The sequence below is a fragment of the Oncorhynchus keta genome, chromosome 25 (genome assembly GCF_023373465.1).
Source record: "Oncorhynchus keta strain PuntledgeMale-10-30-2019 chromosome 25, Oket_V2, whole genome shotgun sequence".
Taxonomy (NCBI): domain Eukaryota; kingdom Metazoa; phylum Chordata; class Actinopteri; order Salmoniformes; family Salmonidae; genus Oncorhynchus; species Oncorhynchus keta.
This window is the reverse complement of record NC_068445.1, coordinates 11023432-11035220: the sequence shown is the minus strand read 5'-3', so window position 1 is coordinate 11035220 and position 11789 is coordinate 11023432. Positions and strand designations below refer to the sequence as shown.

The following is an 11789-nucleotide window of genomic DNA, read 5'->3' as shown; positions in this document are numbered from 1 at the left end:
TATTTACTTATTTCGCTTGTGAAATGGAAAGCTTGTGTCCATTTATTTATTCAAAAAAGATACTTCACCAAGAAGCACTTTTAAAAATGCTTTCAAATGAAAGAAATCATTTATTGTAAATTATACATATTTTACCGATGTAATAAAATGTGCCTAAAAGAGTGTTGGAAAAATAGATCTGTTGAAAAATAGATTTCACATAATTCACATAGAAATAAAACACTTTGGTTTTTCAGCAAGACATGAAGGATTTAATGCTTAGTGATCCCTTCGTGCACCAAATCTCATTAACGGGATTGATTTGACAACACCCAGTGCCATAATCTTACGTTAAGGATTTAAGTCCAATCATCTTGTGTAATACGGAGAATGCTGTGCTGAAGATAAAATACACACTTTAACTTTAACCCACCCACTCACCCCGCTGATAGAAGCACCTTACACTCATTGAACAACATTAAATCCACCAGGCCACCCGGTAAAGGCCAAGTATCCTTCATAACCTGTATTTAACAGCAATATTCATAGGTATGTAACGGTCAAGCTACAGGTTGAGGGTCCCCAATTTAGTCCCTATGTGTTTAACGTCCATTTAACGAACCATTTAAAGCGTTTAACTCTGTGGATAGTATTGATCTAGCACTCTGTTTAATTCCATAAATCCATTTAATTGTGTTAATCTGAAATAGTTGTATTGATTGGCAGCACTCAAGCTGCATTTGTGGCAAAAAAAGAACACGGAATAATGAACTCAGGAAAATATAGTCTTGACCGTTTCCTTTGTTAGGGACCCAGTTATCTGTTTTAACACTTTGCCTGGATCAATTCTCATTTTAATGCTCTCTTCAAGTAGGTCGATGGTCCGTCTTCCCTGATATTTTAGAATTTGACAAAATTAGAGAAAAATCCAGCTCTACGCACCTTGATAAGAAGCAGTACAATGCTTCAACATGTTTTACCACCTGTTATTCCTTGCCTTGTATAATCCGTGTTTCACTTCAATTTTATATCACAGTAATTCAATTAACAAGCCTATTCAGACTCATTACATACAGTGTTTTCAGCTCACATAATCACAATTCTTGTGAAATCGTACATTGAGTTAAACAGGTCTTATCATATGCTATGAAAGTGAGACAGGAACAATACTCTGACAGGCCACACACACACACACACACACACACACACACACACACACACACACACACACACACACACACACACACACACACACACACACACACTATAGTTAAATCCCTTCCCACTAAACAGCTCTGATACTCTTGCCACATTCTGTGGAACAAATGGAAACCACAATCATTCCATGCTAAAATATCAGCAACAGACATCTCTGTCTGGAGCTCACATATCTGGCATCCCAGTCGCAACCTCACTCTCTATAATTCTGTCAGAGGGAATTCACTTGAAATCAAAGAATCTTGTTGTTGGCATTCAATGAAGGGACATGTGCTTTGAATTTAATGCATGACAGCACCAGCAAAGTATGTTTAACCAAGAAGAGGATGTACTGGAAGGTTTCTGTCTGTTGTTTGAGAATCTCAAGGATTCCAAATGTTTTAAGTGAATTGGTAAAGGCCAATAGGACCAGTTGAAATGAAGATACATCCAGCCTCACCGGCCCTCTATTATCAAAGTTTCCTGCAGGCACAGATCTGGGATCAGCGTAGTCTTACTCAATCGATCCTCAACCATTAGGAAGGGGAGAATGCATAACTGACCTTAGATCAGTGTTTAGTGGAATCAACCTACACATGCATGCACAGAAGGACCACTCTTCACCACAAGAGGGCATACATCCAATAACCACATCATCCCAAGCAATCGACTGACCATTGGTGCTCTTGGGAGTAGGAGTAGATGAGTTTCCCTTTGACACTGATTTAAGGCCAGGTTAGCATTTTCCTTCCTAATGGTTTAGGTATAGGATTGAGAGAGTAAGCTGATCCTAGATATATGCTTATGGGAAACTTCTACCCAGAACACGTTCTTGCTGCATTAGGAGACAAAGAATGCTAGATATATGACTGCATGTTTCTTGACCCAGTGACACTGTGTGTGGAGGGACACAGAAACCAGAGCAACAGTAAAAAGAGGGGTATATATTGTAGATAGAAGCAGAAACAATGGCATCCCTTGTGCTCTGATTTGACTATTGAAGATTTAATTAGAGATGGGCATACATTGACTGAGCCAGGTGTGGTTCAGGGGAGATACGAAACCCACCCAACATCAGTGGAGCAACGAAGTGGACATTGACACATCTAAACAAAGACAAGGAGGAGGAAACGGAATCTCAAGATGTGGTCGATTACAGAGAGAGATGGGCAAGAAGAACAGTCAGGTACAACAGTTGAACAGTTTGGAACTTTAATATTCATTGTAATTACTCAATAATAATTATTTTTAAATAAAAAGGGTATAACGTTGTCTCTACATTATAGTCAAAGTCACTTTTTTGGTTATGCTTTTACAATCAAACCAAGTAAAAAATACATCTTAATTCCTTGATGTGACTGGTTTTGCGAGACACCACCAATAAGCAAGGCTATCAGCTATATCTATCTGATTTGCCTTTCCTGAACCTTACTAGATGTAATCTGTGAAATGACCTTTTCATTTTATTTCATGCAAAGAACTGCCTTTGTGTAGAATAATAAACAGATGATTATCAATCAGGCATATTCTGGGCTACAGTCCAACTAAATGAGATATAAACGCAAATGAGATTTTTCTTTTTGTCAAATCAAATTCTCTAAAAGCATGAAAGCATGAAGCAGACAGAATAGAGGTTTTAGAGCCACGGTTCTCCATGCACAAACATCTCTGGTAGTTAGAACTCTCATTTTTGTCATAATGTCATGCGTCTGCCCTGTGATTGGCGGGCTCAAGTGTTTACAGATGAAATGAGGCCCCTGTGCTAATGAATAGGCCTCTGATTGCAGGATTCCTCTTTCAGAATTACAGCGTAGCTCCCCTGATGAGCAATTACATCTACAGTACCTCTCGTCTCTGCTCTGCTGCGTATTCACATCACATCACTGCTCCTGCTATTCATCATCATACTGATCAGCAGCACTCAACAGCTCTCGCAACAGTCAACAAAAGTGTGTTGACGGGTGCTAAGAGAATCTTCCTCTTCCTCCTCTTCCTCTTCCGAATACAACGTTTATTTCTGGAGTCTCATTTCCATTCTCTGCCTGCTTTTTTTTGTATGTGCATCTTTTTTTTCTGTTGCGAGAAAGCCTCATCCATATGGTGTATCACAATGAAGTTACAGAGACAAATGACAGAAACGGGAATAATGCTCACAGAAGGGCTTAGACTATCTAGCATAGGTACTGACAATGAAATACTGTGGGCTAGTAAAAAGGCAAGCATATTTTTCTCGGAATGCCTCAACTTGTTGACCTCGCTAAAAGGCTTCTCTGTCATTCTCCCCCAGAGAATTCACACCGGATATCAAGAATAATAAAGAGATTCCCAGTCATGCAAGTTCAACACAAAATATGGGTTGATTGTGGCTTTTTTTTTTAAGCATTAGAGAAAAGTTGTTGTTGGAACACTATAGTTGCACTTTAACCTCGTATTTAAGGTATTTCTGACATGTAGCGTTATCCGTCTGTTGCTTTTGTGACAAGACAAAAGAAATGTCTTCATGAAGGAAGTTCAACCGCACTCTCTATTTTGAAACCCAAACTAGCTGGCTGAGGGCTAGTGGTTGAAAACCAGACCACAACGGTCTATAGCAGAGCAGTGCTGAGAGAAACACTTCACTTTGAGGCCAAGAGCATCATGTTTATGGACATTATGTCGAGTTAGTTTTTAAAGAAAATACTGAACGGTATTACAGTCATTTGCATGTGCATTTTTGTCAAATGAGGGAGAAATGTGAGAATCTTCTAAAAATGTAGACTGTACACAGTGTACACAGTGGATTCTAAATGCTAGAACATAAATAGCATAAGCTTTGATTCCTACAGTAGCACACAGTACTACACTAAGAACCATACAGATGTGAATTCAACATGAGGAGTAGCCTACCCCTGAGGTAAACTGAGGAAATAGCTAATACAAATGATTGACTTTGGCTCAAAGCCCACCCTCCACTTTGCAAAAATAAATATGAAACTTCAGCGTGAGTCAAAAATGTGTTTATTTATCAGGGTGACATCTTACAACTGTAAAGCAGTACTTGAGTTTGATTAATGATTGGCTACACTCATTACCCTATAATTCACTGGTAACATCTTGGAAGCATCATCCCGGCTGTGGCTGCTGAATTGTATTGTTCTGGCAGGGACCGGGGATCAGGCATCTGGAAGACTGGGGAGTAGACGTTTCCAAACAGCCTTTTAGCTTACAGAATATACCCCTGCCCTCTCAGACAGAATTAGGGGTGAGTGGGGTAAGTTGAGACATTTTTCTTTTTTTCATTCAGTATCACGTCAAGGGAAGTATTCTAACAAAGATATCTACATATATTTCAGGATGTGTATCCCTGGAAATAATCAGAATTCATGTAAACATACATTTTGAAAACATAGCTTTTCCAAAAAAAGTGGTCTCTTGGTATGGGGTGAGTTGAGCATAGGGACAGGGTAGGTTGAGCTGACCTCGGGTTAAGTGCGTGATGTCCTGTGACAGTAGGACAAAGTTTAATTCATGGAATGTGGGTGTGGTACATTGTATAATCTTAAATATATGCCTACATTCAGATATAGATCTGTTCAATATCACTTAACCTTCCATTTCTTGACCAGTTGTCTGTGACGTTGTTCCGCTGTGCCAATTCATAGTCAAGTTCTCTGCATGAGGCTATTAAGCCAGTGAAACTGGTCCACGAGATTCTTGATATGTTTTGCAAGCTCAGACTTCATGTCACTGTGTGCCTATCATAGCCTCTTTCGCACAGGTATGTCAAATGCAGAGTTCCAAAATCCCACGGCAAACAACCAGACTGGCCAAAGTACAAGCAAAGGTTCTTTATTATAAATTCAGCTTTAACAATGCCACTACATAAAACAATATCACTACGTAAAAATGGGCTAGGATTTAGGGCTATAGGCTAACTATGAGCAAAGTCAAACACCAGCTGATTCACAGAGCGGTGGCCAATGTTGGTTCGGCTCTTTCCCAGCAAGGTTCGTTCGGCTCTACCTCCTGAGCAGGGCAGGCTGGTCACCGGCTGTCCCGCTGTCCACACGAGCCCGGCAACGTGGTAGCGTTGGTTGTAGCCTCTCGCAGCTGCATCGGGCGTGTCTCCCGTGTCTACAATTACAACATGTACTGGCTAACAACTGGAATCTCTCATGTGCTGGAAATAACCACTTTTGTTAGTAGTGCTACAGAGAGCTTTGTATGAGTTGAGCTTTTGGTAGCCTGGCTCAGTTGTCGGTGGCTGCTTTTGTGGCTCTCTTTCACTCTGCACCGGGCCTGCTGGATTGTAACATTGGGTGTAGCTTCTCACATTTGCATCTAAGGCGTGTCCCCGATGTCTGCAGTAAACGGGGGACACAAAACATATAGTTAAAGCATGTACTGGCCAACAATTGGAGTCCCTCACACATTTAGAAAATAGCACCTTCCTTAGTGCTATTGATAGTGTTGTGATTTGCCTTTATCCCAAAGGAGGCGAGCAGAAGTGGCCATTTGTTGGCCGAGAGGTCTCTGGTCCAAATTGCGTGCCAAAAGTTCCGGTTCCTTTTAACTCTAGTTCTGGGGCGTGTTTAGATATTAGTTTGGGGAGGGAGGAGGTGATAGGGAATTGGCAGCAGCTGTCTCAAATCAATGTAGTCCATGTCAGTTTTGGGCATGCAATTCAATTTCACACATTAGAATGTCAGAAGTTAAGTAAAAGGCAATCGTTGTAAATAACACAGCACATGTGATTAAAAGGCACTTCTAAACAGGCATGTAAATAGAATAACAAGACCTGCGGATACAAAATATAAAAAATAATGGCAGTCTCTAGCAAGAGTCGTTGTCATTTGTGACAGGTACGTATTAGTTTTCATTTTTTGTCAATTTACCTCTTCGGTGTCATTCAGTCTATTTCTCATATCCCTTGCTGCTGCTTGAATGGACTTCTTCCCTTCTCTCACTTCATTGGCTGCTCTCTCAAGAACCTCAAGGGGTCTAAACCCCTGCTTGTTTACATGTGTATACATGGGGCTTGATGATGTCTGCTCTGTACAATAAAAATGCATCTTGAGTTCATGTCAAATGTATCTATAAAGCCCTTTTTACATCAGTAGATGTCACTAAGTGCTTGTACAGAAACCCAGTCTAAAACCCCAAACCTCAATCAATGCAGATGTAGAAGCATTGTGTCTAGGAAAAACTCCCAAGAAAGGCAGGCACCTTGGAAGAAACGCAGAAAGGAACCAGGCTCTGAGGGGTGGCCAGTCCCCTTCTGGCTGTGCCAGGTGGATATTATAAGAGCACATGGCCATTAAGGGCAAATTGTACTTCAAGATGTTCAAACGTTCATAGATGACCAGCAGGGTCAAGTAATAATCACAATGGTTGTAGAGGGTGCAACAGGTCAGCACATCAAGAGGAAATGTCAGTTGGCTTTTCATAGCCGAGCATGACACATTGCAAACATACTATGCATGTAACATTTGTATGGGGTTTGGTGGCCATTGGCTCAAAATACCAAGGCAAACATTTTGACTAAATTAGTCCACACAGTTACAGGGATTCACTTTCAGGCTAGGTTTAAGACCTCATATTGTAGCTCCTAGAGACCCCAACTGATGCATAGAACAATATTAAAACAACCTACTCTGGTGTAGATGGAAGTATCATGAAACCTCTTAACACAATACATTCATTTGACTTGGTGAAGAAAAAAATAATTTGGGACCTAACTTGCTTACCACTTTTTCCATGTGGTTTCTTCCTTCACAGACTCTATGAAATGATGACCTCTTCCTACTAATTTGATCACATGATTCATTCATTATGTGTATGGTTTCCTAGAAACAAGGAGTGGGTCAACTAACCATTTGGCTCAACTTACCCCACTCTCCCCTAGAAATCAGTGTCTGATTTCTAGTTAATTACATATGATTAGGCCTACAAAGTATTTGATTTCTATATTACACTAAATTGTTTAATTAAAATGCATCTAAATAATAAAAATCAGTTTTGCGATTTCAGAAAAGGAATATATTTGCCCATAAATACAATAGACCCTTTTTTACCACTGAGTGACACTCTTTCCTTAATTAAGTCAAAAGCAACGCCTATCAACTTTGCATATTGGATATGTAAATAGGTCTGTCTCCACACAGTGTTTAGGTGTTGACTGTTACTTATGATCGTCCAGACTACAGCTGTAAGAATGTAACCAGTAACCTTAACATCTTAATTATCCCAACCATTTTGTTTTCTATTGCTCGTGACTTCAGCTTTCCTCATGTGGTCCATGGATGCCCCCCGGGAACCACTTCAAGGTTATTCACTTCTTCCCAAATGTGACTCAAAAAGAACCACTTTTTTAAAAAGTGGTTTAATGCAGATGTTGTTCATTCGGAGAGGTTTTAGATGTCAACGATAAGGACTACAGACAGGCACAGATAGACATTACCGAAACCAACACTGGCAATGCTGAGGTCCAGTTTGCGTGTGTTTGTAAGCCAGAGTTTAGCTCCAACCCAACCTCCAACCTCTGCCCACCTCAGGTAGCATTTCTCAGGGATTTTTCCTTTCTTTCCTTTGTCCTCCACCTCGTCTCTCTCTAGCCCCTCAGCCCTCAGCCCACCTCAGGTAAAGTAGTTGTTTTATGTTTCTCTGTATTGTGCTAAGGCTCAACAGGAATCCCTGTGCAGTGTGTGTGCTATTTAGTTTTATTAATATACGTCTATTGTATTTATATATTTAAAATAATTTTTTTACCTTTATTTAACCAGGCAAGTCAGTTAAGAACATATTCTTATTTTCAATGACAGCCTGGGAACAGTAGGTTTAACTGCCTGTTCAGGGGCAGAACGACAGATTTGTACCTTGTCAGCTCAGGGGTTTGAACTCGCAACCTTACGGTTACTAGTCCAACGCTCTAACCACTAGGCTACGCTGCCGCCCCATTTACTTGTTCAGTTGGTGGTGTTGTAACATTGTGATGATGAGAGGTTATGTTAGCCTCCATATTTGGTAACTGGTGATTGAGGTAAGAAAGAAGAGATGCGATTAAAAAATATTTTAGGGGACTTCAATAATGATATACAGTATGCAATTTATTGTGGCGACACTTCCAATTTTTAACCCCCCACCCCCCGGTTTTGGGGGTACTCAACAACCAGGTGGGGAAACACTGCTCTAGGGGGTTCCATTCCACTCTAGTAGTGGATCATTTTGATTGGATACGTCCATGGTGGCTCTGCCCTCTACACAGATATTTTGAGCCAGTTCATCGGTGACACAGCCCAGCTCACCTGAGGATTCTCATATCCTCTACTCTGGTTAGTAATGTTGGTTGTGGTTAGGTTTAAAATCCGATTTTTACGAGAGAAATTGTAGAACTTCTGGTTTTGCAGCTTGGCCAGTTAGTGACAATTGACACATCTCTACCCTCTCCACCGCTCTGCCTCAGCGCAGCAGAAACACACCATGGCCTCTACTTTCTCCTTAAGCAGTTACTGTCTGCCATCGCTCCTTCTCCAGCATGTCTCTGAGAAACAGCGGTGGTGACCGAAGTCACTCCAAGGCCCCTGTCTTCCCTGTCCTCCGTCAGCACCCTGTCCCTCACCCACTCCCTCTCTGTGGGCAATGGGCTCAATGTCCTGGGCACCCTCTCCTCCCTGAATGGCATGGGTGTGGGCGCAAGCGACAACGAAACCATGCATTGCTGTCCAACTACCTGAACAAGGTGTGCTCCCTGAGCTAGAGTTCAAGATCAAACCACTGATGCTGGAGCGGACGCCCAAAGGTCACGACATCGAGGGCATGATGGCCCAAGCTCTTGCCATTGGTGTGAAGGTCAGCGCCCACATGGCCGTGATGATAAATGTATGTAATCAGCCAGTCAGTAACTGTGCACCATTATAGCTTACAATACACACAATTATTGTTTACATTTGTGTAGACCTATTCCATAAACCTGTCATGTATGCGCCCTGCTGTGCTCCTCAACATTTTGCTTTCACAATTACATTCAATCCGTCTTCGCTTTCTTGCGATGGGACACTTACATATGTGTGCCTGTGTGCTTTAGTATCCAACTTTAAAGTAAATTTGTTCCTCCCTGCTACGCCTCAGGTGAGAAAGAAGAACCTGGAAAATGCTCGCATCATGCTGGAGATTGACAATGCCAAGCTGGCCCCCGATGAATTCAGGGTCAAGTGAGTGCCAACTTAGAGGGGCTATTCTTTTACCTCCCAGTCTGAGAAATTCACATGGGAGTGCTAAACTGCATTGCACTTTGGATAAATTAGCTCTCTGTCATGCTGAGAAAAAAAAGAGGCTGTTCCCACAGCGCTCAGACAGAAAGGAGGCCATCAGTTCACACTGGCCATGATGGGTCCTTCTGTAGCTCAGTTGGTAGAGCATGGCGCTTGTAACGCCAGGGTAGTGGGTTCAATTCCCGGGACCACCCATACGTAGAATGTATGCACACATGACTGTAAGTCGCTTTGGATAAAAGCGTCTGCTAAATGGCATATATTATATTATATTATATTATGATAGATAGGATCAAGGTGACATCCGTTTCAGAGGTATCTGCGGTTGCCAAGGTGAAGCACAAGTCAAAAGGCACCGGAGTATAGTCTGTGTCGAGGTCTGTAAGTATTCACAGTGTACTGATTTCATGCAGTCAAATGTTGGAATGCAGCAATGTTCACAGTATGTGGCGATTTATCTGTTGACCAAGGTAGGGTTTTGTGTGTGTGTGTGTGTGTGTGTGTGTGTGTGTGTGTGTGTGTGTGTGTGTGTGTGTGTGTGTGTGTGTGTGTGTGTGTGTGTGTGTGTGTGTGTGTGCGTGCGTGTACCTGCCTGTATACCTGCCTGTGTACATATGTGAGTGTGTCTATGTCTTGGTTACCATTCATCTGTTTAGATGGGAGGCTGAGGCCCCACTGTGCCAGTCTGTAGAGAGGGACTGTCTTGCTCTGAGGATGGCCAGGTCAGACCACGTCCAAATCATAGCTACCCTCAGAGGAGATCTGGACAGCCTGAAGGAGGACCTCTGCTTCCTCAAGAAGAATCATGATGAGGTGAGAGCTCTGCTGCACGGGTCAAAGGTCAAGTCATAACAGGTCCACTTATTACTGAGGAGTATTTACACATCAAGCTAATCACCTCAAACATTGTCAAACAGTTTTTGGTTCAGTGGAGGGTCGCTGCAGGAAACAGAGTTGGATTCTGGATTGTCCCATTGCACATACTCTTAAATATGAATTACATTCTCAAAAAAACATGAGGATTCATATGGTATTTCCCTAAGGCATATTTTTTACCTTAAAATTATGTTTATTATTATAGACAAATCGTGCTTTTTGTAACAGAGGTATTTGTGTTTTAAATGTACAAATATTTCAATTTAGTACAGTTTCTCTCCCCCAGGCATGTTGAATGTCACTGAAATATGATTGTGAGTAAAATGACCCTGTACTCTCTGCAGTTTCTGTCTGTAGATACCATGGTCAGACTTGTGCACTTACACACAAACACATCACGCAAGCACAGAGAGTGTATTTAGACAGCCATGCGTGGTGTCCAGAATGTGGCCAACTACGCATGCGCCTTACCGTCAGGGTTGGTTTATTTTCACTTGTAATTCCAGTTGAATTCCTGAGGTGCCTGAATTGAAATGGAGTTGACCTCAACCATGCTCTCATGTGCCTGTAGGAAATGGGCTCCATGAAGGCCTGTATGACCAACGAGCAGGTGGAGGTGGATGCGGCCCAGGGCCCAGATCTTGAAGCCATAATGGCTGAGCTGCGGATCCAGTATGAGGGCATTGCTCGTAAGAACAAGGAGGACTCAGAGATCTGGTACCCGAAGAAGGTCAGTGAGAAGTCTGGCATGGTAATGATGAGGATCTCAGCTGAGCTCAGGAGCATATCACTCTTAAGACTGAGTAGAAGTATTCTACAGTAAATTGCCTGTATTTGTGTACATTGTACTGTATGTAGGTAGATGTACTCATGACTGCTTTGTGTACGCAACACTGCTGGTGCAATGGAATACTTCTTCAGTGTCAGCCTGATTGTTTACTGCATAAACACTCATGATGAATGTGTGTGTTTTGCCACTGGAGTCAGTGCAGTTGGAGGTAAAGGAGAGCTGTGAGGCGCTGCACTGTGCTCAGAGCGAGCTCAGCGAGAGATGCCGCTTCCTACAGGCTCTGGAGGGGGAACTGGACAGTCTGCGCAAGCAGGTACTGCAGCTCTCCTCCAGCTGTCCAAACGCCCCCTTCTGTCCATACACACCCTCTTTCAGTCCAAACACATAACCTTTAGCTGTCCAGACACACACCCCTTCTGTCCAGACATACACTACCAGTCAAAAGTTTAGGAACACTTACGCATTCAAGGGTTTGTCTTTATTTGACTATTTTCTACAATTGTAGAATAATAGTGAAGACATCAAAACTATGGAATAACACATATTAAACTAATCAAAACATATTTATATTTGAGATTCTTCAAATTGCCACCCTTTGATGACAGCTTTGCACACTCTTGGCATTCTCTCAACCAGCTTCACCTGGAATGCTTTTCCAGCAGTCTTGTAGGAGTTCCCACATGCTGAGCACTTGATGG

General features: G+C 42.1%; 1 pseudogene; it reads left to right on the top strand.

The window, feature by feature from the left end:
• The first annotated feature begins 6542 nt into the window (after window positions 1-6542).
• Window positions 6543-11479, top strand: LOC118357835 (keratin, type I cytoskeletal 18-like; annotated as a pseudogene).
• Window positions 11480-11789: the final 310 nt, after the last annotated feature.